This window comes from Balaenoptera ricei, chromosome 20 (genome assembly GCF_028023285.1).
Source record: "Balaenoptera ricei isolate mBalRic1 chromosome 20, mBalRic1.hap2, whole genome shotgun sequence".
Taxonomy (NCBI): Eukaryota; Metazoa; Chordata; class Mammalia; order Artiodactyla; family Balaenopteridae; genus Balaenoptera; species Balaenoptera ricei.
In genome coordinates, this window is record NC_082658.1 from 60,735,740 (window position 1) to 60,760,164 (window position 24,425).

General features: G+C 40.9%; 1 long non-coding RNA gene across 2 annotated transcripts in view; it reads right to left on the reverse strand.

Annotated features, from left to right (window-relative positions):
• Nucleotides 1-24,425, reverse strand: part of LOC132355723 (uncharacterized) — a 223,251-nt gene that overhangs the window by 77,091 nt on the left and 121,735 nt on the right. For both annotated transcript variants that reach the window (XR_009499685.1, XR_009499686.1), the window contains exons 3-4: nucleotides 16,915-17,119; nucleotides 2,539-2,662 (exon numbers count right to left, since the gene is read on the reverse strand). This is a non-coding gene — a long non-coding RNA (uncharacterized LOC132355723). The remainder of the gene's footprint in view (nucleotides 1-2,538; nucleotides 2,663-16,914; nucleotides 17,120-24,425) is intronic.

The window sequence follows — 24,425 nt, forward strand, 5'->3', positions numbered from 1 at the left end:
TATTGGCTCTTTCACTGAAGAATTATGGCCCATGATTCCTATTGTTCTGTCTTTTGTATTTACTCATTCTCCTGCAGTTTGATTCTGTTCTCCCCAGCCCTGGACACTCACTAAGCAGGTAGCTTGAATGGAAGGTGGAGGGTTAATGACGTGTGTCCCACGCTAACTTGTGCTGACTTTTCTCTGATCCTAACTCCTTGTGGTGTATCCACCTCTCCTATTCTGCTGGACTCCGGGATCCAGTTCTCCTCTCTTGCCCTGCTCGCCAAATAAAACCTGCTGTTTCTACCCACAGAAAATTTCAGTTGTCCAGCACAAACAAGGACACATCATTTTCTTGATGCCTTTGTACTATCTTAACATTAAAGCATTTCATATTAAATTTTATATTTTATGACACCCTTTCTTGATCATTTACTTCTGCCTTATTCACACGTGGGATTGCTTTTGTTGGTCCTCAGCTGGTCCCTTACCTCTTCTATCTGCCACGTTGGACTTTATAGTCCCTTTTTTTGCTCTTTGTCTATCTGAGAACCCCCCACCTGGCAGGTGCCAGGAGAACCGAGCTCTTAGAGTGGCTGAATTAAAGACACCTAAGAAAGGCACGATGTGCACTTGAGGTGCTAGCTAGCTTTGCATTCCATTCCCCGTATCAGAGTAGAGCGAGACCTATCTGGGTGATTTCACACACCGTCTTTTTTCTCTTTTGTATCCTCAAGGGCAACTGAAGACTGGCTCTACCAGCCTGTAAATCAGCAGCAGCTATAAAACACCTCAGTCCTCAGCAACGACATTCCCCCTTGTGGGATACTTTACAACCATGGAACATGCCCAAAATATTAATGACACAAATTCATTACTCTAAATGCACATTCTGATGGACACATAGCAGAAGACGTGTGTGTGGACCAGGGTCTCTTTCCAGCTAACTTGGGGGAACAGACAGAGGAACAGATACGCCTCCACCACTAGATCTTTAATGAATGAGTTTGGTGAAGCCACCTCCCAGCATCCCAGCATCCCAAAAGGGCTTGAGTTACAGGGAGATTTGAAATCACAGAGACAGACTGGACCTCCCAGGTCAAGCCACTTGAATCACTTCACAAAAGAACACTGGCCAATTCATGCAAACCCTGTGCTGCTTCCATGTTTTATAAGTTTTCTGCTTCAACTGCTAAAACGTTTTAATTTTAACAATAATAGAGGATTTTAAAATTAAGGAATGGGCCATTCACAATCTCATTTTTGCATGCTTCTCTTCCCAGTTCTTGCTGAGTTATGGAAATCAGCTCACGTCGTAATAATAGTGTCACAGATTGCACTTTGTTCTCCAGATGTTTCAATGGCTTAAGATCCCTAGGGCTGTTATTTTCAACTGTGACTGTAAATACTCAGAGGAGACTAGCCATGCATTTCTTGGAGTGTGAGCCGCCAGCAGAGGAAAGAGCAACCACTCCAAAATGCAACCCATACCCCCTGCTGTTGACGTGCTCTCTAATGTTGACTTAATGTAGAACACTATAATCTATAAATATCCTTTTCCAACACCTTGGGACTCAATGTGTTGACCTTGATGCCTGGACGATAAGAAAATTCTCGCCCTGCTCCTCACCTCAGGTCTCAGCTGGAACCAGTCGGTTGGTCCTGCTTGTATGGGTGTAGGGATATGATAATTCGCTGGGGAAGACAGCTGGTGTGCAAGGATGCAGAATAAAGCAGGTTGGTTTTGCCAAGAGTCAATGTCACTAGAAGCGAACCAGACTGTCAGATTGCACAGTAAGATGCAAATGAGCCAAAAATGAGCATAGTTTTTTCATTAAAAGAAACAAGCTCTTGAAACCAGGCTGTGTATGTAGGTCTTTGGCATGTGCAAACCACAAGGTCATCCATCCTGGACACTCTGAGTTGATCTAGCCTTTTATTAAAATGATTACTTTTTAGAACCCTCCTATCCACACACACAGGAATTATGAATCCCGCATGACTAGGGCTGAAAGGTACCTGTTACCTATTGATTTGCCTAAGAGCAGGGATGAAAAATAAAGGTTATTCTCTCTCGGGCTACATGTCCAGTATGAGATGGCTGGGGACCCTACTCTATGTCATCACCCACAGTGGGTCCCCGGTCGATGGAGAGACATCAGGGGGACATCAGTGGTGGCCACAGAGGCAGAGGAGAGGGCACCGTGCTCCAGTGTGCACTGGCTCCTCACACTTCCCAATGGAGGTATCCTGCATCACATCCCCTGGTACATCACTGCTTAAACTGAGTGCCATGGCCATACCTGAGGTTGAGGGTCTGGACAAAAGAGAGAATCTACATTTTCAATAGACTTAGTGACTTCCACAGGGACTCTCCACCTTCAAGACCACCTAAGAAAGAAGTCTCGTGAAAGTATGGGAAGGGTTGTTTATATAGCTTGGGGAAAATGGAGGGGTGACACACCTAACTTCTCAGATTGACTTATCCCATCACCTCCATGCCATTGCTTCGTTATCAGCCCTGCCCCGGCCAAAGGGGTATTTGATATGACTGACCTCATCTTCCGGTTGCTGGGTCCTCCTCGGTCACAGCCTACGAAGTGGGCAGCATTCCTGGAACAAGATCTGCCTGCCACGCCAGCACCCACAGACCTGTCCCACCGTCCACTCTGTGCAGATCCTTGAGTCAAAATCAGAGAATAAACAAAAGGAGACAAAGGGTTACCTTTCGCTCACCAGTCCCAGTGCTTACCAAGGGATCCCTTTATCCTTTTAAATGAGTTAAAAATTAGAAAACTGCGTACCTCCTAATCAGTTAATTAACTCGTTGATTCTTGTGGCTAGAGCTAGGTGTAGGCTTTAATCTCCGCTTAAAGAGGCTCTGAAACTATCGGGGAATTAAGTCCTGGGCGCGTGCAGGGAGATGACGGCTCTGCATTTGCTTCATAGGTTTATGAGGATTTAAGACTCACAGTTCAACTCTCAACCCAACTGGTTTTGCCTGACTTCCACTCCACTCTTCTTGCCCACCCCTCCTCAAACATACAGCCTTCCCTGGTTGATTTTTTAATAAAAAGGTATTTTCACGTGGACCCTGGATGGACTGCACTTGAATTAATTGGCTACGTCAGGCTGTAGAGGTCAAGCCCAGCATCCAGGACGCTTGCCGTCTGTAATCAGCAGGAACACAAATGCCAATTCTTTCATGAACTGTCTGACTTCCCCACTTGTTTTGGCCTTACTGATGACAGTTTTGCATGGAAGAGGGACCTTGTGTAAATCTCACAGCATGCCTGCATAGTCTATGAACTCAGTCATGTTGACCAATGGAAGAATAACTGATCAAAGCAGTTCAACAATGTTACTTTGATCAATTGACTCATCTGAACGGTAACTCCAAGCTCAAGATCCAACTGGTTGGCTGTACAGACACAGTTTTGCTCTTCACAGCTAAAGTGAAGTGGAAGGTGAGGATAATAATACGGGTCATTTGTTCCCAATTATTCAGAAAACAGATTCCACTCCCTGCTTGGCCTTAGCTGAGGAGATGGTGTCAAACGTCTTCCAGGAAGACCCAAAGAATTCCACCAATGTCACTGGCTTGTGACCCCAGGAGATATTATTCAACTCTGAGCGGAGTCGTGCAAAACCTGGGCTGACGGAATGAACAGAATGTGTGTGATTAGTTTAAGAGAATGATTTCTTGCACAGAATATCATTATCCACAATTTTCAGACCTTTGCAAATAGCACTTATGGTCATTGTGAGCCCATTAAAATGCTTTTTAGGCATGAGGCTGAGCTAAAAAGTAGTCATTGCTGCAAATCCCAGTGACGAGCTGAAGGCATTACTACGCAAATTACAGGCTTTGGCAAACTATTTGCTCAGAATCCTTCTAACACTGGTGGTGGAACAGAACTTCAGGAGCTTTCGCTTAATTATGATTAAAGCAAATTCCTTCGTGAAATGAGGTTGTGATGGTGGAGAATGTGTTGTTTTTGTTTGAACAAGGAAAAAGAGCTCGAAAGCTTTATTGATTCAGTAAATAAAGGAAAGTAAATACAGAAGTCAGTGATACGACACTTCTAGTTAGAGAGCCGAAAGGATTCATTATGCTGCTGACTTATCTTTTCAAGTTCTCTCTTTAAGGATTACTGAGGAAGGAAGGGAAAAACCAAAAATTCCTCTTATTTAATGAATTAGGCAAAAGGTGACTATAAATTGAATTTTTATTAAGAGCAATTAATTTCATCCTGCTAAAAAGTCAATTGAGTCCAAATGTGTGACATCATTTATAAGCACATATTCTCAAACAATTGGGGGAAAATGTTACTTTTGGCATCATTTTAGACTTGGACATATTGAATTGTGCTATTAGTCACCATTCTAGAAGTCCAGCGACCGCTTGAGAACACTGACTTAGAAATGGAAAAAATAAAACACAGCACACCATGAACGGAAAGCGCTCAGCCCCAGGCAGGACAGCACATGGGGTTTGGGATTTGAAAATCTCTGGTGTGTTTCCTAACTAGTTCTCACTAACTTGTCCAAGGACATGGCAGTGACTTCCCACATTTGAAGTGTAAAGACCACATTAGCCTCTGGTCACGCTCATTTTGTGGAAAGCATAATAAATGCTTCTGATTCATCAAACGAGAAAGTAAGAATGAGATACACATTTTCCCCACATTTCCCGTAGTCACACAACCAAGATGGCATCTGAGCCACAAAGAAGCACAAGTGAGTGTCCATCACCATTTGGTTTAAACTCAGTCTTTCCCCTTGGCACTGTTTTGGTGCCACCTGGCCCAGCCCAGATCGTCTGTGATGGCTCCCGGTGCAGAAGAAGGTCGAACAGGGTGAGTGGGGTCTTCCTGAGATCAGGTCTTATCCAGGATGTAGGGATTCCTGGTCCCGGCACATCTGGTCCACCATGGAGCCTCAGGACCATCGTCCTGAGCAAATCTCACCTCATGTCCACTTTCCATTTCCTGGTCATGCCTCATGTGATGGGGTCCACAGAAGAAAAGGTGGTGCTCGCCTTGGTTGAGGCTTCATCTGGGCTTCAAAACCAGTCTACACCTTGGCTGATGGTCTCTGTGGCTCCAGACTCCTCATACTCCATACTCATCTTTACTTCTGATTTATTGGGATGCTCATGCATTCCCATCAGCTGGATATGTGGTTGGTGCCATCCTTCCATAATGTCTCTTCATTGTTCCAAGTGCCTGAGATCTTGTGGAAGAAGAAAGCCATCTTCTCTTGGACCCTCTCTCCATCACATTAGCTACTCTCAAGGGCCAGAGGCTCTCCCAATTCTTTTGAAAATCAACCCTCCTTTTAGCCTTGCCACCAAGCCCTGTTACCTGTTGGGGAAAAGTTCTGAGCTGAGTGTATTTGCAGAAGAAAGGTAACCAACAAAAGAGCAAAAAGACAAGTTCATCAGCTACTAAATTTCCACACGAACGTGAGTCTACTTCTGGACTTTCAACTCTCGTCTACTACTTGTCTGTCTATTCATGCACCAGTGTCACAGTATTTTAGAGGATTTGTAGTGTATTTTATTGCCTGGCAGAGATAATTCCCCTTCAAGTGCTTTTCTTTTTTTTTTTTTTTTAATTTATTTATATATTTATTTATGGCTGTGTTGGGTCGTTTCTGTGCGAGGGCCTTCTCTAGTCGCGGCAAGCGGGGGCCACTCTTCATCGCGGTGCACGGGCCTCTCACTATCGCGGCCTCTCCTGTTGCGGAGCACAGGCTCCAGACGCGCAGGCTCAGTAATTGTGGCTCACGGGCCCAGTTGCTCCGCTGCACGTGGGATCTTCCCAGACCAGGGCTCGAACACGTGTCCCCTGCATTGGCAGGCAGACTCTCAACCACTGCGCCACCAGGGAAGCCCTCAAGTGCTTTTCTTAGTTGTTGTTTTTTCTGGCTTTGGTTGCAAGATTGCTTTGCATAGGAACCTTAGAATCAGCTGTCCAGCTCCATTAAAAACAGCCTGTTGGCATTTTTATTTAGAGGATCTGACTCTTTATTGCATTCTATCCCAACATTTCCAGCCTTATTTCTCTCTCTGCTGTCAAATGTAAGACATGTATTCGTTTCTTAAGTCTGCAGTAACAAATTGTTACAGAAAGTGGGGTCCGGCAGCTCACTGCTCTAAGGCCAATAAAGAGGCACAGTTGGTGGAAAGTTTGCTTTATTTTGGAGGCTGGCAACTGGGGGTGGGTGGACTCATGTCCAAAGGCCAACTCTCCCAATGACAATCAGTGGGCAAGAGCTTTTAAAGGGGAGTTTCAGGGGTGTATAGCTGGAGGGAGGGGACTACATGTAGAACAGCACAGTCAGTTCCGACTGTCGTCTTGAAATCGGTCACACGGTGGTCTGATCAGCGTCATCTTGATTGTTTTAAGTACAGTTAGTCTGCAATTCCAGGGTCGATTCTTTCCCGTTTCCTTGAGGAAAATTCTCGGAATTGTGGCAGCTCATGTCATGGCTACAGCCTGGTCACCATATAGTTAACTTCTTCCACCTGGTGGGGTTTCAGTGTCTCTAAGTCAGCTCCCAGGAGATGGCTCAGAATATTACCTATAGCCCTTGAGGAGGAACTAAAGGTCCTTGACTTTGCTTAATGACTAACCTATTATTATTTTGTCCTGTTGGACTGCTTTCCTTTGCTTCTGCATTTTCTCACTTCTCTGATTCAATTTACTCTTTTGCTAAAGTTTTTCTACAGAGAAAAGGCAGGCGGAGGGCATGGAGGTGTGGGGAGGACCACAGGGTCCGGCTCCCTTTTAAAAGGACCACAAATTATGTGGCTAAAGACAACAGAAATTTCTTCTCTCCCAGTTCTGGAGTCTAGAAGTCTGGAATCAAGGGGTCAACAGGGCCATGCTCCCTCTGAAGGCTCCAGAAAAGAATCATTTTTTGCTTCCTCCTAGATTCTGGGGGTGGTTGGCCATCCTTGGCATTCCTTGGCTTGTGGCTACATCACTGCCATTTCCGCCCCCCCCCCCCCACCACTCCCCGGCCATATGGCACTCTCCTTGTGAGTATGGCTGTCTGTGTCCTTACCTGGCCTTCTTATAAGGACACTGGTCACGGTGTTTAGGGCCCACCTTAATCTGGTATGGCTTCATCTTAACTAATTACACCTGCAAGGTTCTGGGTGGGCATGATTCTGGGGGGGTACACTATACAACTCAGTAAAGGAATGTTTTTATACACAGGAAGATGTGTGTGGAGACCTAAATACTCCAGGCCAACAGGACCCACAAATGATAACTATTATCTTGGGAAAGCCTTCCCCATGGTTTTGTTCCTACCTGCAGCCATCCTTCTATGGCACTGGCTCTGTTCATAGTCAACTTCTATGGCAAACAACGCTCTCTCAACCTCTCTTTCCCTCAGTCACGCTCTTGTAACTCTCTTCCTTCTATATAATAGCTGTCTCCACAGTTCCCTGCATCTGTCCTCTTGAAAGTCACCTAAAAGCTCCTTTGACTCCGTTGAAGTCTTCTTGAGGGTAAAATGTGTAGTGCATGCTTTTACGTTTTGCACATTTAAGCAATCTGCCCTGGGACACCATTGGTATCTTTTGTTTCCTTCTTATTACTCATCCAGAAAATGTGTCATTCTATGCCCAAAGTACATTTTCCAGAGCTGCTTGGACCATTTTATTTTTAGCATCAACACACAAGTCACAACCTCATGGCCCACGGGCCAAATTAGAGAGGTACAACTTTAGAAAAGAACATTGATTTGGCTGTTCTTTGATAAGACTTTAACGTTCTAGTTTACCCAGCCCTCATCACTTCCCATTTCTTGGTACCCATGGTGTATCCTGCTTCACACATCTATATGCCCACTCTCGGAGACACTTGAGTTTGCAGACCCATTTTAGAGGCTCGGGCTGTGTGTTAGGCCCATCTTTGCCTAGGAGCTGTCTGTGGTGCACCAGGAGCCCAATACTTTCTTGGCTATGTTTTTGTAATTCTTAGATATGTATGTTAAAATCATTTGCCTTTATGGTGGGGTAGGGGTATTATTTTCTCTCACTGATTTATAAAAATTTGTTTTGTATGTTAATTTGCTCTTTGTATGGTAAAACTTTGCCCCTTGTTCAACATTTGCCATTCAATTACTTCTATACAGAAAAGTTACATAGTTTCCTTTAATTGTCAATTTTCTTTTATGGCTATTGATTTTAGTACCATAATAATAAACTAAAGATTTTTTTTAATGCCTCATTGAAATTGGGACTGAACATGCATAACATGTATAGATTAATTTTAAGAAAATTATGAGAACTCACTATATTCAAACTAGTCTATGTATTTTTTAAATTTTTGCCACACTTGTAAATGGAGTACTTTACATATACTGTAGTTTACAATCATCTTTCATTGTTACAAAAGCACATGTATACATTTAAGAAAATTATAAAATACAGAGAACAAAACAAAGAGTATGAAAACATTGTATCCCACTACTCACAGAATGCCCTTTTAACAATGTAGTAGTTCAGATCCTTTTATAATTTTTTTATAATTTTTATACCAAAGTGAGTTCACATGGTATATACTGCTTTGTAACTTTTTTTTGTTAATATTATTTATCTTTCCATTTCAATAATTTTTTTGTCTTATCTAATGGCTAGGCTACAATAAACTTCCCCTGACTGTTCACAAAAGCCTTTTTTTTTTTTTTAATAAATTTATTTATTTGTTTATTTATTTATTTTTGGCTGTGTTGGGGCTTCGTTTCTGTGCAAGGGCTTTCTCTAGTTGCGGCAAGCAGGGTCCACTCTTCATCGCGGTGCACGGGCCTCTCACTATCGTGGCCTCTCTTGTTGCAGAACACGGGCTCCAGACGCGCAGGCTCAGCAGTTGTGGCTCACGGGCCCAGTTGCTCCGCGGCATGTGGGATCTTCCCAGACCAGGGCTCGAACCCGTGTCCCCTGCATTGGCGGGCGGATTCTCAACCACTGCACCACCAGGGAAGCCCACAAAAGTCTTTTTAGCTGTTTTTTTTTTCCAAATCATATCCAATCCAGGACTACACTTCACATTTGCCTCATTTCTTTTTTTGTTTTGTTTTGTTTAATTCTGTTGATTGGTTGGTTGGCTGATTGATTGCCTGTTATTTCTTTTAAGTCTCTTTCAAATAGCACTGGCTTGGTTTGAAATATCAGGCCAATCATCCTCCAGAATGTCCTTCTTTCTGGAATCAGTTACTTATTCATTGTGTTTTTTAGCTTGTTCCTCTAGCCCATATATATCCTGTAAAATGGAGTAAAATCTAGTCTTGATGTATTCAAGTCAAATATTTTGTCATAGAATGTAATCATTCACATCGGGGATGTGTGACTCATGTTGAATTACATCAGAAGATACCTGTGTTATCTGGTTGTCCCCTCTTTTGTGATGCTAAGACAGGACAAGTTCATTCTTTGTCAGGCTATGCACCAAGGTGAAGCTGGCCTCATGAACTGAATTGGCAAACTTTCTGTCTTTTCCTAGGACAGTTTAAATGGTATGAGAATCCTCTCTTTCTTGAAGGCTCAAAAAACTCACCCCAAAACCACCTGGGCCTGGGGTTTTAATCACTGATTATCTAGAAGCTTTCCTAAATTATTTCACTATTAGTGGTCAACTCCAGCTTTCAATGTCTTTTTTAGTTCATTTTTGTCATTTATATATTTCAGATATATTCTTTCTACTGCTTGACACTATGCTGTATTCATAGATTTTTGCCTGTTTAATGTCTATATTTTAGAATTTATTAAATTTTTCTTTGCAGCCTAGTATATTAATTACTTTTATAAGTGTTTGATGGATTTTTGGAAAGAATTGTATTCTATTGGGTGAAATTTGATATATAAACATGTTTGATAAAATAACCTTATTAATTACATTATTCAAATCTTCTATGTCATTATGTATTTTTAATCCAATTGTTTAGTCTAATGATCACAGCTCTGCTTTTGATCATACATATTTATTTGTATATCTAATAATAATTTCTATTTTTATATTTCAATTTTAGGTCACTTGAACTATATAGGCTCATAACTATGATTGCCTTATTGTGGATTATTTCTGCCTTCCTTTTTTAAAAATATAATTTTGTTATAAATTCTGTTGTTCCTGATGTTAGTTTTGCCAACCTATTTTTCTCTGTTTCTTTTCTCCTTTCTTCTTTCCTTCCTTCCTTCCTTCCTTCCCTTCTCTCTTTTTTCAAATTTTTAATTTAAAATTTCTTTATAAAATATAAAGTTTAGTTTATACTATGAAGGCAATTCTTCTCATTTTTGTTCTTCTGACTTACTATTTTTCCCTTGTGCTTTTTGAAATTAAAATTTAATTTTTGCATCTAATATGAGAAATTTTTATGTTAATATGGATGTTTAATTCATCTACATTTAATGTTACAAATACCATAATTTCTTCTATTATTTTATTTTATGCTTTCCACTTTTTACATTCCTTTTTTCTATGTTGCTCATTTTCTTTCTTATGTACTTTTTTCCCCCCTAGTATAATGTTTTTCAAAGAAACTTGAGCAAAATAATAGTTTGAGGGGAGGTTAATGGATGCTCTGGGGAAGAAAGTACATAACACATTCCATGATTAAACAAGGCAGGGAAACATTTAGGGATTGTTTGGGGGGAACCACAATAAACATTTAAAATGTAGAGTTTCTAAGAATCTCAGCTATTTAAAACAATCTGTTTAACTATGTTTAATCGAATTTCACAACCTTATTTGAACTGAGAACATATTTATCATAATATATCTAGTGACATGCTAGGGAGCTGTAGTTTGTGGGTCATCAGTTTGGGAAATGCACTCCTAATGATGTGGAACCCATATCTCCTACTTTAGGAAATCATTGTTCACCTTTGAGTGTTTTAACACTACATATTGAACCTATTTTTCCAACCCTCCTTTTGAGCTGATCTTCTGCTTTGTGTGTCTTTTCATCTGGACTCTTCAACTGATTCTTTGAATTTACTGCTGCTCATGACCTGGTTTCATGGTGAAATTCTACCACCATTAGAGTTCGCCAACTGAGACATTTTATTATCCAATGATTAAATTGAGCTATTGCAAGAGAAATCTATAGTGACAACTATAGCTTGGCCTCCGGTAGATGTTCAGATCACTATGGGTAGGAAAGAACATCTAACAGATGGTAAGAGAAACACAGAGGATCTGAAACCCTCATGAAGATGGATGGGAAATTATCACCTAAGACGTGGAGCTCGGCTTTAAAGGGACCAACATCACCATATTAAGCTGGCACTTTTATTCCAAGGAGTTCAAAGAACTTTAAAGGCTCCATGACAAAAGTATTTTATTACAGCCAAAAATGAACATATTTGGCTTTGAAACAAACATCGATGTTTTGATGGTTTCCTAGTTTTCAAAGAAGCAGATGGTTTGTGAACGGAAACTGGTTGCAAGTAAGGAGAACAGGGTTCTTCCTGGTAACCCTCTTACACATCTCCTCATGCGTGTTTGAGAGCTTCTCTTGGCGAGTATTGGTTGCAGCCCATTAGAGGACTGTGAAATAAATCTAGCAAGTCACTACCAAAATTTTTTAAGAAACATGATAAAGTAATATAAAAAATGTAAAGGTGCCTCACATGTAATTAAGGGCAATGAATGTTGTATGAAATGATGTCTTACTTTATTTACAAATGTATATGTATATATGTACTGGGTTGTCCTGTAAAAGGTACTTTCTACTGTGGGTTCTTTAAAAAGCAGTTTGCAATACACTCCACTGACGGTAGTTACCTAGCGATGGATTTGATGAGTCATATATTGCGTTTGAATTTAACTTCACAAAGTGTAGCAAGCTTTTCTCTGCAGTGAGGGGATCAACTTACACTCTCATCAGCCCCATCTGAGAATCTGAATATTCATCAACACTTTTTTTTTTCAGAAGTGCTATTTTTTCCAAGCTAAGAGGCATAAAGCAGTTTGCCATGTTCACTTTTTGATTGCTTGAAAAGTTGAACTTTTCATGGAACTAGTGGCCATTTGAGCTTCCTATTCATTGATTTATTTGTTCACATCTTTTGTCTACTTTTGCATGTTTTTGTCCTTTCCTTCTTGGCTGATAGGAGTTTAAAAATATATCCTGGATGCTTCATGAGTTAGATACACTGCTAATATTTTTTTTTTCATTAGGAAATGCAATACTTGATGGTGTATGGAAATTCAGAGACCTTAATATTTAATATGGTCAAATTTATCAACCCTTTCCTTATGATCTGTGCTTTTTGGGTCTTGTTTAGGAAATTCTTCCCTCTTCCAAGTTCATAAAAGCATACTTCTATGTATTCTTCTCACAGTTTTCAGGTTTTGCTTTACAGATTTATGTCTTTATTCCATCTGGAGAGGGTTTCTGTGCTTTTGTGTGAGGCAGGGGTCTACTTTTTTTCAGTATGGATATAGCCAATTTTCTCAACAACACTTAGTAAGTCATTCATTCTTTTTAAAAAAATTTTTAATTTATTTATCTTTGGCTGCACTGGGTCTTCGTTGCTGTGCGTGGGCTTTCTCTAGTTGCGACGAGCGGGGGCTACTCTTCGTTGTGGTGCGCAGGCTTCTCATTGCTGTGGCTTCTCTTGCTGCGGAGCAAGGGCTCTAGGTGCATGGGCTTCAGTAGTTGTGGCACATGGGCTCAGTAGTTGTGGCTAGCGGGTTCTAGAGCGCAGGGTCAGTAGCTATGGTGCACGGGCTTAGTTGCTCCACGGTATGTGGGATCTTCCCGGACCAGGGCTTGAACACGTGTCCCCTGCATTGGCAAGCGGATTCTTAACCACTGTGCCACCAGGGAAGCCCAAGTCATTCATTCTTTACTCAGTCGTAAAGAGACCTTTCTCATACACCATGCTCCCAGATATACGTAGCTCTGTTTTTGTTATAAAAATGATTGATGCCTTACAAAGCTGATCTTATTTGCTGTTAGACACTCTCCGATAACTCCTTGAAACAGCTGAGAGGAAATGATTTTGTAGCCTTGTGTCAATGTTGGAAGGGTTTCCCATTAGCGAGAAACAGGAAATGCAGGTTACACACATGAAATAACATTAAACTATATTGGTGTCTTCTAGTGGGAAGCATTCTGTTATGAACCAGTGATAAAGATACAAATATGATTGTTCCCCTTGAATGACAGGAAGGTCTTCAAGGAAGTTATGGGCTGGTATAGTAGTTCTTACCTCTGTCAGACCCAGCACTTCCTTCTTTATAACATTTTATAATCACCCCTATTATTATCCTGAATTTTCTTTGATTTATACAGCTAATGGAATCTATCTGCTCACATATCAACAAATCAACAGAACACCTTTCTGTAATATAAATGAAAAATAAAAGTGCTGCATGAGAGACATGTATCTCAATATGCAAATACTCAGGCATGACCCACCGTAATAAAGTCACCAAATGCCTACCCTATGTGTAGAATCACCTTGACTTTGACAGTTGCAGGGGCAGGCTCATATTTTTTGTTGACTCAATTACCACGAGAACTATTGTCGCTGAAATAGTGAACAATTAACTAGGTCTTTTAAAGAAAACAAAGTACAGTCTTTCCTTGACTTACATAGTAGCTGCCTTCCTAGAGAATTCAGGATACATGAGGGTAGAAATCTACTTTGTATATAATGTGGAGTTAGATTCTAGGCTCAGAGGAGTATAAACTGGGTTTTCAGTGTACATAAATGTCCAGCTGAACATTCAAAACTCAAGAGAGATGAGGTTCATTCTTTTTGTTGGTTCATTCCTTGCATGGCAAGAAGGTACAATCTCCCTGGTTCTTGCCTGTGAAATGCTAGCAGTGCCCTCCAGGTCACTGTGACAACCAAAAAATACCTCCCCTCCACCCACAAATCCCCAAAGGCACCCCACATCCTGGGAAAGTAACACCCCAATGGAACCACTCTAGTCTAGAAGTTAAGAGCAAGAAATACCAAAACCGCTGCAGTAAATGCTTAGGCAGGGGGTATGGGGACCAACCGGGAAGGGGCTGGTGCCACTTCAGTGGGGTAAGGAGTGGTTAGCAGTCCTAGTGCTGACAGAGGACAGGAACTGAGACCTCAGTGATAAGTAGACCTTCCTAGTCTGGCCAAGTCTGAAGAGTAGGGTTGAAAGCATTTCTCATAAAGAAAGCCTCCCCTTCGGTGCTGTTAGGAAGTGATTATGATGTAAGTCACAAACAATGAAGTTATATCCACAAAAATGTCACCAAAGCCAGACCCGACACCCCTCTACCCCCAAAGGATTCAAAACATTCTTCATCTTGACGAGGTCACAGAGGCAGACAGAAAAGATTCATCATTTTCTGAAGTGAGGAAGCAGGTTGCTTTGGTTTTGGTTTTGGTTTTTTCCTGGTAAGACCCGTCCACCAAGATATCCCTAAATTTCTTTCATCTGAAACCCACACCTTGCTCCACTGCCTGCAGAACGGGCAGCTTCACCTCAACCTTATCTCTTACGAGTTTGTTTTGTTAACCTATCTCTCCTTTGAACTGAAAGAGGAAAAAAAATTGAGAGATCTTTAATCTTTGAAGGAGCTTACTCCTTATATGACCCTTTAAAGGTCATTTCTCCCCCAGTACGTTTATTCTAGCATCAGTAGGCAGATGATAGAAGAGAAGTAGAAGACTAGTTGAATTATCACGCAGAATGTTCTCTGTATACATTTATTGGTGTAGCCAGGATATTCACAGCTGGCATAGGCTGTATAAGATAATACATACCTCCTGCTCTAGAGAGGAATAGTTAAACCAAAACCTAATGTAAATGATCCCAGGTGAGATAAGTTCTACAGGGAGAAATTTTATCACTGAACAAGGCATTTCTTGCTGGTCGCATAATGTGGTTGATTATCACTCCATTTTCCTTTTTAAAAAAAATTTGCTGCTATTGCTGGATATGAATTATGGATTCTATTCAACCTGGGGCATGATTAAGAGCATCATGTCCTCAAAACTTTAATTAGAAAAGACACATGCACCCCTGTGTTCATAGCAGCACTATTCACAATAGCCAAGATATGGAAACAACCTAAATGTCCACTGACAGATGAATGGATAAAGAAGATGTGATACATATATACAATGGAATATTAGCCATAAAAAAGAACAAAATAATGCCGTTTTCAGCAACATGGATGGACCTAAAGATGATCATACTAAGTAAGTCAGAAAGAGAAAGACAAATACCATATGATATCACTTATACGTGGAATCTAAAATACGACACAAATGGACTTATCTACAAAACAGAAATGGACTCATAGACATAGAGAACAGACTTGTGGTTGCCAAGCGGGAAGGGGGCTGAGGGAAGGATGGATTGGGAGTTTGGGATTAGCAGATGCAAACTATTATATATAGAATGGGTAAAAAAGTCCTACTGTGTAGCACAGAGAACTATATTCAATATCCTATGATAAACCATAATGGAAAAGAATATAAAAAAGAATGCATATATACGTATAACTGAAACACGCTGTACAGTAGAAATTAACGTAACATTGTAAATCAACTATACTTCAATAAAAAAAGAATAATAAAAAAAGAACATCACGCCCTCAACGCCAGCCCCGTGCTTGCTATAATGAATAGTTTCTGAAATAAAGGCTGAAAAAATGAATGAAAGATTAACTCCAAGAAATCACATGAGCACATATACTCAGTTCATTCATTCTGCTATTGTCATTTCAGCACTCCATGTTATCTAGGCCCCTATATTTCACCATCTAAATCCATAACAAAGACCCAAAGGGACCTTCAAGCAAGGAGCTCTCAAGCTAAGAGGCACTGGGAAAGTCTGCCTAAAAGACAACAGATGATCAGTTGACCACAAGCCTCAGCCCTCAGTATTTCCATTCATTTTTCTCCAGCCTGCCCATGCCCATCCTGGGCTACAAGGCAAACTGGGAGAGAGAGGTAAAATACGGAGGCAGGTCAGTACCATTTAATACTCTTACCTACACGAAAGGACTCCTGTGATGATTACATCAACAAATGATGTTCAAAGTATTTCTTAAACTGTTAAGTTCAGCTATTTACTGAGCAGCCAGTATGTGCCAGACACAAGCTTATATGTTTAGAACATGAATATGATAGGACTTAGCATCTGTCCTAAAAGAGCCGACTACCTAGTGAAAATACTACCATTTAAAAATTTACTGTACCTTCAGGACAAAAATAAGACTCATTAAGAGATTCCTGTAAAGGGACTGTAGTCTACTCAGCTCCAGTATCCATGCGTCTAATAAGTGGAAGATGCAGTGTCTCAGGGATTTATGAGACAAATCCAAGGATCTGGTAATGACCACTGGAAATAAATTCTGGAAAGAACTGTTCATAGTTTACTATATATGATCTCTGAAGGATATACCATGGGTGCAGAAATCAAGCTCTGTTCTCACAAAGGAGTTGCTGGTAACCCACAGCCAGGTATGGAAGCCAATGGCTTGTGCAGGTCTGGTTTGGTCCCATTCTCTTTGTTCTTTTTCTTCTTGTCAGGGATACCCACTTCTTGCTAGAGGCTGTTACTGAAAAGCTTTAATCTTTCTTCAGGACTTACTAAAAACACGCAATCTTTCTTAATCAAATTCTCTCAAAGTCTTTGCTTCCCTCTAACACCTTCAGCAAATGTCAACTACAGATTTTCAATTCTTTCTAATCTGAATGTTGCCTGTTTGTATCTATGACCTTTTTGGGTAATGATGTTCTGATAAATGTATCTTTTAATAATTCCTTTGCTGATGGCGGGGGTGGGGGATGTTTAATTGATTTCAAATAGAGAAAATGCTAGCTCCGAGGCTGTGATTTCCACTTTAAGAGAAGGAAAATACCATACAGATGCTGAGAATTCCCTCTGAAAATGGTTTCTTTCTTACCCTCAGCGTCTTCTGGGAATAACCATTCATCTGGAGTTAGTCCAGCCATAACTCCATGGACCAAGCAACCTTCTCTCCTGGTAGAGGCAGGCACTGAGGTCAGCATTGGGCTGTGGAGCTGGAGGGCTGGATAAACTTGAGGTCAAGGCTGCTGTCTGGGGCATGGCCACCACGTACAGTCAGATGAGGGAGCAGGGGACCCAGTCTGCAAAGGGACAAGAAAAAGCAGGTGAGATGTAGATGAAAGAAGGAGTAGCTGCTCTGCGTCCATGAGGAAAAGTTCTGTGTCCACGTGGCACGTATTAGAGGCAAGGGGTGGTGGCTTTGACTACAAAGGAGATGGATTTCAGATTTACCTGCTCAGTCGTGGCACTGACTTGTCCCCATGGCCTCTGTAGCACTGCTGCCCCTGGTCTGCCTGTGACTTTCCATGTCTGCAGCTGGTGAAATTGTGACCTCTTCTCTCCCTGCTTGGTCAAGGCCACCTCCCAAACCAGGGGTCTGCCCCACACCTCTCAACAACAGGCTTACCTCACTTATTCATCTCCCTCTGGGGACTAGGAAGACCCTCTGCATGGCTTGCAGACCACACATCCAGAAGAAAGTCTCCCAGATGCTGGACTGTCTGTTGTCAGTCCCTTCTAAGGGAATCACTGTCACTCCCTTCTAAGGTTTAATCTGAAGATGGGTAAACTAGAAACGACACTTCCTAAAATCCCTTTTCCCATATGGTCCAGGGGAGAGTCTGCTAGTGAGACATAGTCACGGGATGTTTGGAAGGTGGATGAGAAGGAAAGGTATTTCTCTCCAGATGGAGCTGCAGTCAGATATCTGGACAGACAAGATACACGGTGCCCTCCTGGTCCGTTCTTGAGAAACCCCCTCGTTGGTGTTCCGGGACGAAATCACTGGGGGTATCTCGCATTGCATCCACACTTCCAGCCCTTCAGATGGTTGTCTAAGACCCTAAATCCCTGTACAAAAATCCTTCATACCCCAAATACAGAGAGTGGCTGCTTTCTTGTCCTAATCCTGACGAATTGATATGTGTAGGCTCTTCCTTCTGCTGAGGTCAGGTTATCAAACTTTCAACAGGTAGAGCAAGAACAAATGCTTTTTAAAGGACGCAATCTTTTGGATTAAAAAAAAATGAGGCAGCAATGGAATGAGTTTTATCTTGATATTATCTGACATTTATTTTAATTCTTACCTGACATTTTGGAATATAGGCTTTTGAGGGTCTCCTCTGCATTTCAATTTTTCAATAAGTCAGTTTTTTGCTTCCTCCCCTGGACAAAGTTGTATCTTATCTTGAAGGACCCTTCAGGAAGCTAAATCCATCTTGAGGGTCTTTGGTTTCAAACAATAGAAAAATATATCCAATCTTCCTTAAAAAGGGGAGCTATTATAAAGAAATGGGAATTTTACCTCTCCCAAGTGTGCAAAATGTTAGCCCAACCTCACTGGCCTGGGAAAAGTGTTGAGATCAAACTAGAAAGACACCCCTTCCTCACCTGCTCCCCAAGGACCACCACCAAGCTTGGACCCTATGTCACCACGGTATCCTCAAGGGGACCTCAAAAATAGTTACTCACAAGTATTTCACAAGCATGATTTCATTGAATTTCATGATTGCGGAAAATAGTAACTACCTCGCCAGATTGTTGCAGGGGCCGAGGAGCTGGCGCATCTGCTGGACCACTGAAAATGAGCCCATGTTTGAGAAAATACCAATTTTTTTTTTTTTTTTCTGAAGAAAGAGCACAAGATCAAGAAGATCTGAAAGCATGGGAAATTGCTCCTGAAGGCTTCTCCAATTAGTGATGAAATTGTAATTTTATCACTATCGATATATCGGGACCACCTGGCAGGCTGCCTGCAAATAGGTAAGGACATGCTGGAAAAAGGAAAAAGATAAGAAAGACCCCCCCCCCCGAGGAGTTTCCAAAGCTGTGTTCCTACTAAGTGGTTATTATAAACTGCACATTTCCATGGCAGGCTTCTGGACAGCAAGCAGTCTGGCTACAAGGAACTAACACTTTAAATGGGCACATCCTCCAACAGAATTTCAGATTTGTGAATTGATTCTAGAGAGACAAATAGAGAAGTGAGTAAGAATTTAGCTGAAAAAATCTACACTGCAGCATTCTTTATAAAAGTGAAAAATCGAAAGTAATTTTAATGAACATCCATGGAGAATATTCAATAAACCCATTTCATGAAAGCCCATACAGCCATTAAAATTGATGTCGGAGAAATATATTCTTCACAGGAACAGATATTCATAATGTATGTTAAGTGAAAAAATAGGCTATCAAATAATAAGTTGAATGTGATTTTATTCTGGTCCAAAATATATGTGTCATTGTATATGCAAAAGAAAAAAATATCAGGGAGGGGGTGATGTGTGCAGTGTTTATCTCTGAGAGGTGGGTTATGGGGTATTTATTCTACTTTAAAAAAAATTGGTATTTTCTACTTTTTTTCTATAATGCACAAGTTAAATTTTAAAAAAGGAATACAGTGAAACTGCCCATCAGTGGGGGAATCCTTTTGTAATGCAAATAATCATAACTTCTATTTTTTAAAGTGGGGCATATCCTCTCCCTATAGAGAGCCCTTTACTTACAGACGGAGAATTAGCAGTTTCTACCGTTTCTAGGAGAGGTTTTCAACAGTCTTTTTACTCAAGGGGAGTTAAATTTTAAGTAGATTTTTGTGTTTCTGCAGTAGAAAACCTTCCCCCAATCACCCAGCCTCCTTCCACTGATTTAGTTATTGGGACACAATTTGGAGTTTTCTCTTTTTCTATTTTGAGGAGTTGGAGCCCAGGTGAAGTGGGCCCAGGTTGCAACATGGGTCCTATGGGAAGGGGGCTGCAGCCGTCACGTGAGTGGGGCTCCTGGGAAGGGGGAGGATTCGACGGTCCTCCACTCCCCATCCATCAGTGTGCCCCTGCCCGGTTGTATTTCTTCAGAATACTCCCAGACCCTGAAAAGATTACATTGGAATAAATTCTTTATAGGTCAGTATTCTATTTTTGACAGGTGAACCTGGATTGACCTCCATGGAATTCTGCTTCTGGAAGCCAGGGCTACCTCTGCCTTCTGCAAAAAACCGAATACAAAGAATTGTTTCACTAACAGGGCTGAAAGAGGTATCACCCTAATTCTTGATGTGTTAATGAGTGCTGGTTCTTGAAGGTGTTAATTTTCAAACTCCAGTGTGGAAAATGTGTTCATTTCCCCCAGAGATTCAGCATTAGCCTTTTTTTTTTGTTTGCCTAATGCTGATCTCAGTACACGTTTGGACTTCAGTCTAAATAAATAAATTAGCAATATATACACTTAAAAATAAATACATGCTTGATATTTCCCCCAGACTTCATTACCAAGCACTTTTACACACAATAGATTTTGGAGCTTAAAAACAGCATCCCCTCTTTCATCTGAGAATAACAATGGAATGAGTAGCTTTTATCACGTGTCTAAAGGCCTCTCTATTTTAGGGAGAATTTGGCTTTTCTTTACAGAGTGGGCTGATCTTCGTTGTTGATGCTTCTGCATTTAAAAAACAATCTTTCGTTCTTTATTTGTTCTAATGCAAAGAAAAATAAAAGAGGATAAGTAAATATGGACTTTTTTCCCCTTTAATTCCTGGGCACATTGTGGATGCGTTGGGTTGAACTCAAGGAGGAATTGCTTGATATTACACCTCTATCCGCCGAGCATCTACTCTTCCAAAAGCAGCTGATTGCTTCCAGTTCTTTTTAGAAAAGCTACTTCTAAAATAAGGGGGATGATGGGTGCTAACGGTTGGGGTAGGTGGCGAGGAAGGTGATGGGATGAGGAATTTCAGAGCTTTTCCCCTAATGGTGCAGAAGGCAGAATTTTTGACAAGGGAGAGTAAAGAAGAATAAAGCTAGAAGGAATGCTGGCGGTCAGGTGTCCCCACCTCATTTTAGCATTTTGGAAACTGAGGATCAAAAAGTTGGAGTCACTTACTTACTCTAAGGCTCCAGCCATAGGTGAGGGTCCAGTCTGGAGTTCTTCCCCCCGTTCCAAAGTTTTGCTCCCCACCTTCACCCCGACCCAGTTTGGTTAGAATACGTAGCCAGATTCCACAGTTCACAGCTCAATCCTACCGCCAACTGTTGGATCTTGGCCACGTTATAACCTCGTGGTGAAGCCTCGGTCCACCTCTGGAATATGGGGATGGTTATCCTACCACCCTGAAGAACTGCAGTGAGAATTAGAATGGGCATAAGCCAAACGTTTAGCTCTCTGTGGCTGCTCAGTAAACAGTAGCTGTAACTACTATTACTTCCACTTCTAAGATAAAATAAAACATAGTCTCTGCCTTTCTAGTGCTCAGAGTCAAGTGAGAAACACTTTGGGCAATATGGCCCTAGAATGTCTGCAACTGGGTTACTGGATTAGTTACTGGATTCGTTTGCAACTGGATTAGTTACAGTAGTCTTCTTAACCTAAACTCTACTGTGGTGAGGAAATTACCTGCATTTCCTATCAGAGACCCCAGGAGAGAAGAGGAGAAGAAAGAAGAGCCTGGAAATGCGGTAAATTAGACCTAATGCACCCCAAATTTGTCTCATTAGCTTGTAATCTGGTAGCTGGGAAAACTCATCTATAAAACATGGAACATTTTTCCTCCTAATTCATGAGCAAACCTCAAAATGGCAGGAGATCAATCTGGAGCTTAGAGAGAATGTAACTACTTCCTCAAATCCTTTGTGCCTGTGTATGTATCTTCCTGCTATGCAAACAACCTGCTGAAAAAGCTAAACTGTAGTAATTGTTTCTTTTACATGACATACAGAACAATGCTTGATTGCTTTTTTTTTTTTTTTTTTTCCTTGCTTTGTCCACATTGGATAGAAATGACAGGGAACTAATTCACAGTGCTTGAACTGGTCCCGGGTGAACACATTTTCCTACCTACAGCATAAAGCAAAGAAAAATCATTTTTGTGTTCTTCACATTTTTAGTCTTACCAACCATTTTCTACTCTCTGAGTCTAAATATTACAGAAATATCTGTAGGTGGATCCATCTGTAGTTGGATTGAGAAGACCTCCACCCTGTCTGGGGTCTACTTCCAGATTTCAAGGACGTTAATCAGAAGCACAATTGTCACTAAAGTCTCCTAGTTTAGTAACTAGGAGTAACTTGACGAAGCAGCCACCTCGTCTCCCAAAGCAATGAACCCACTGAGTGCCCACGTTCTAAATACTTCACTGAAAGAAACCAGGGCACCTTGGAGGAAAGATCTGGCCTAGCGGTAGGACAAGAAATTTAAGATGACCCTGGAACATTGTGCCAGAGAGTCTGAAAGAGTCTGAAGAATCAGGGGCACAAATCTAAAGGGCACAGAAGTCTTCTTGAAGGATCCCACCAAACAAAGCAGGGACAATTTGAGCATCAAAATATTGGGTTGCTACCACATATCTGATGAGGGGTTAACATCCAAAATATTCAAGGAACTCATACAACTCAATAGCAAAATAACAAAAAACCCGATGAAAAATGGACAAAGGACCTGAACAGACGGTTTTTCAAAGACATGCAAATGGCCAACAGGTACATGAAAAGGGGCTCAACATCACTACTTATCAGGGAAATGAAAAGCAAAACCACAATGAGATATCCCCTCACTCCTGTTAAGTGGTTGTTATCAAAAAGACAGGAGATAAGGTTATCACACCAAGTGAAATAGGTCAGAAAGAGAAAGACAAATACCATATGATATTACTTACATGTGGAATCTAGAATATGACACAAATGAACCTATCTACAAAACAGAAACAGACTCATAGACATAGAGAACAGACTGGTGGTTGCCAAGGGGAGGGGGCTGGGGGAAGGATGGATTGGGAGTTTGGGGTTAGTAGATGCAAACTATTACATTTAGAATGGATAAACAACAAGGTCCTACTGTATAGCACAGGGAACTATATCCAATCTCCCGGGGTAAACCATAATGGAAAAGAATATAAAAAAGAATATATGTGTGTGTATAACTGAGTCACTTTGCTGTACAGCAGAAATTAACACAACATTGTAAACCAATTATAATTCAATTAAAAAAAAAAGACAGGAAATAAATGCTGGTGAGCATGTGGAGAAAAGGGAAACCTTGTACAGCGTAGGTGGAAATGTACACTGGTACAGCCACTGGAAAACAGCATGGAGGCTCCTCAAGAAATTAAAAATAAAACTACATACGATCCAGCAGTCCCTCTTCTGGGTATATATCCAAACGAATAGAAATCAGGATCTCTAAGAAATATCTGCACTCCCGTGTTCATTGCAGCAGGATTCGCAATAGCCAAGGCATGGAAACAACCTAAATGTCCACTGATGAATGAATGGATCAAGAAAATGTGGTATATTTACCCTATAAGATATTATTCAGCCTTTAAAAAGAAGCAAATACTATAATTTGTGAGAACAAGGATGGGCCTGGAGGGCATTATGCTCAGTGAAATAAGCCAAACAGAGAAAGACAAATACTGCATGGTATCACTTCTCTGTAGAGTCTAAAAAGAAAAAAAAAAAGTCAAGCTTATAGAAACAGAGAATAGAAAAGTGGTTGCAGGGGCTTGGTGGGGAAAATAGGAAGAGGTTGGCAGAAGGGTGCAAACTTTCAGCTGTAAGATGAATAGGTTTGAAGATCTACTGTAAATAACATGGTAACTATAGGAGACAACACTGTATTGCAGAATTGAAATCTGCTAAGAGAGTAGAACTTAAATGTTCTCATTTCAAAAAAGGTAAATATGCGAGGTGCTGGATTAACTTGGTGGGGAATCCTTTCACGATGGATGCATATATCAAATCATCACGTTGTACACTTCAAATATTTTACAATTTTATTTGTCAATTATACCCAAATAAGGTTGAAAAAATACTGTATTACCACCCATATACTGATTTAAGTAAATAAATAAATGGAGGGGAAGGGAACACTCTTTCTTTTTTTAAAATTTAATTCTAGTTATTTTTTTATATAGCAGGTTCTTACTAGTTATCTGTTTTATACATATTAGTGTATATATGTCAATCCCAAGGGAACACTCTTTCTTACAGTAGAAGAAAATGATGGACATTAAAAAATTCACTCTCGGGCACCCATCATAGTGGTTGATTCGGACTCTCTTCAAGAGAGAGGATCTCTTTACCCTTTCCAATCCCATTTAAGAACACACATCACTTTTATCTGTTGTGTCTCATTGTCTCTTTCAGTCTGAAATAGTTCCTTGGTCTTTCCCTGTCTATCATGTCTTTGTCTTAAAGAGTACAAGCCTTTCATTCTTTGGAGAACCCTCTGCCTGAGTTCTTTCCCTATTTCCTCGTGATCAGACTCTGGTCATATACTCTCGGCAAGAATTCCCCAGAAAGGATCCTGGCTCTTGTCTGCCTTCCCTCAGGGGGAGCATAATCTCCATTCACACCGTGTTATGAACTGAATGTTTGTGGCCCCCTAAAATTCCCA